The sequence below is a fragment of the Pteropus vampyrus genome, unplaced genomic scaffold, assembly GCF_000151845.1.
Source record: "Pteropus vampyrus isolate Shadow unplaced genomic scaffold, Pvam_2.0 Scaffold637, whole genome shotgun sequence".
Lineage (NCBI taxonomy): Eukaryota > Metazoa > Chordata > Mammalia > Chiroptera > Pteropodidae > Pteropus > Pteropus vampyrus.
In genome coordinates this window covers 51,782-54,180 of record NW_011889418.1, presented here as the reverse complement: position 1 = coordinate 54,180, position 2,399 = coordinate 51,782, and the positions used below count along the sequence as shown (strand labels likewise).

Below are 2,399 nucleotides of genomic sequence, written 5' to 3'. Positions count from 1 at the left end.
CTTTTTGGCTCATGACAAGGATACCTTCACCAAGCATCAGCTCTGAGTGTGCCAGCACATTGCAGTCCAATCCCGGGGGACTTCTGCTATAGATATTTGTGCAACTCCTTTCTTGCCCCTCCTCCCCTTGCCCACCTAGGTCTTCACTCTTTTTTGATTAAAGAATCAGCCTTGTCTATGGCCATGCCACTCTGAACAAGCCTGATCCCATCTGATCTCAGAAGCCAAGCAGGGCCGGGCCTGGTTAGTACTTGGATGGGAGACCACCTAGGAATATTAGGTGGTGTAGGCATAAAAAAAAAAAAAAAAGAGATTGTAAGCTTGAGGTCAACCAAGGGTTGCCTTGTCTAAAAAATATATATATTAAAAAAAAAAAAAAAAGAATCAGCCTTGTGAACAACAGTCATGAGCCAGCAACCATCTGCTGAGTCTGAGCGGTTCTGGGAAGATTTGCAGCTGTCTCCTAGAGTCATTTCCTGCTCTGTCACCCACATGTCTATAGGGATGCAGATGGAAGGGGACTGACTCCTTCTTAAAATTTCCTTTCAGGGGCACATCCCTGCCCACTATCTGGCCAGAGTGTTTGGCTGGGACAGACAATACTGTCCCTATCCTGGCCTTGTCTGGAACCTGCTGAGTCCTATGCATGAGAAGTCCGAGGCTCAGGCCTTGCATCAGTTTGTGACTTTTGCTTGTACTAATAGTCTGACCTCACCCTCAGGTTGTGACCTAAAGTACAGATACAATCCCAGAAAATAGCTCCTGAGAGCGAATTACTCGAGCTGCTATTAAGTTGAGTCTTGTGTCCAGCCTTTGTGAGCAACCCCAGGCCTGCTCGGTTTCATGCCCTGTTGTGAGCCTGGGGCTGGCGCCTATAACAGGTGCTCAGCAAACGTCTTGGAAATGATGAATCAGAGTATATGCCTTCTTATAAACAGTTTGGCCTGATTAAGTACTCAGGATTCCAAAGTCCTGTAAAGACTATGGCATCATTCCATGTAGGAATTCAAACTGAAACAAGCAAATGAAAACTAAATATCAAACAAAGAAACAAACAAAAAAAGCCAAATAAAATTCTTACTTCTTTCCCCTAGAATAACCACTTTAAAGAATTTTATTTTGGAATAACAAATATCAAATTCTTCTGAAAAGCAATTTATCATTTTTTCTATGCCCATCTTTTGGGGGGCCCTCCTTTGCTGTGCTACTCTAAACACAATGGATAGTTATGTATGTTACTATGTGGGCTTTCCTGTTACCTGGATAGTGTTAAGTTCCAGCTTCATCTTTTTTCTTTTCTTTTTAAAAAATTGTGGTAAAAGAGATATAAAAATTTTCACTTTAACCATTTTGAACTGCACAGTACAGTGGCATTAAGACATCACATTTTATGCGACCATCTCCACCGTCTATCTCCAGAACTTTCTTTCATCTTGCAAAGTTGAAACTACGTTTTTACTCTTCATGAAGGCTTCTACTTTTCTGCTCAGATCTGACACTGCCTTCTCGGTTTTACAGCCTGGCTGGCATCTAGCTGCTGTTTATGCAGAAATAGTCAGGTACAGCCCTTCGCTTTGGAGTGGCTTTTCTGGGGTCACACCATCAGAGTTTAGTAAGAGCACGTGGATCTGGACATTGTTGGAACCCAATGTAGTTGTATCCTTTCAGGGAAACCTGCAGTTGTCATTGTAAATCCTCTTCTGCAAAACACCTCCAGAATTCCTATTCGGAGTTCTGGTTATTTTTTGAAGGCGTAGCATCCAGTTGGAACCAATCAGAACTCCCAGAAATGCCCTCCAGCCCACACCACAGGGACAGATGCATCCCTGGGATGCTTCTGTCCATTGGGAGATCTCCGGCACCCAGGGCAGCCCAAGATGGGACTTTGTACCAAGGGGCAGCCACAGCTCAGAGGGGATGAGGAACATGCTGCCCAAGCAGCTCTTCATGTTTCATAACAACTCTAAGAAAAAAGGCCCATAAAAGTTTTTTTTCTGGCTCCTAAGAACTCGCACCTCTTGATTCTCACTGTGGCCGCAGGTGTGCTGTAGTCTGGTTTCTCCCCTCCTGCAGGAGACAGAGCCAGCAACCCAGGGTGGGGCTTTGCCGGACAGTTTCAGCCTGACCAGAGTTCATGGCACTGGAGATGCTTAACGTCTCCTGGAGTGGCCCCCATGACATTTCCCAGGACGGGGCAGTGAGTGCCATGGTCCTTAAGCGCTTCAAAGTTGGATTGTAATGATTTCTAGGTGTGGCTTCAACATTTCAGGAGCCCAGGTGGCCTCATAACCTTAGGAACAGGTGACATCCTTGGACCTGCATAAAACAAAAGTATAAACATGCCTGTTGCACTTTGCACTTGTTTGCCCAACATCCTCCCTCTGCCCCTTCTTCTTGGA

At 45.1% G+C, this 2,399-nt stretch overlaps 1 pseudogene; it reads left to right on the top strand.

Annotated features, from left to right (window-relative positions):
- Positions 1–173: 173 nt before the first annotated feature.
- Positions 174–292, top strand: LOC111733784 (annotated as a pseudogene).
- Positions 293–2,399: the final 2,107 nt, after the last annotated feature.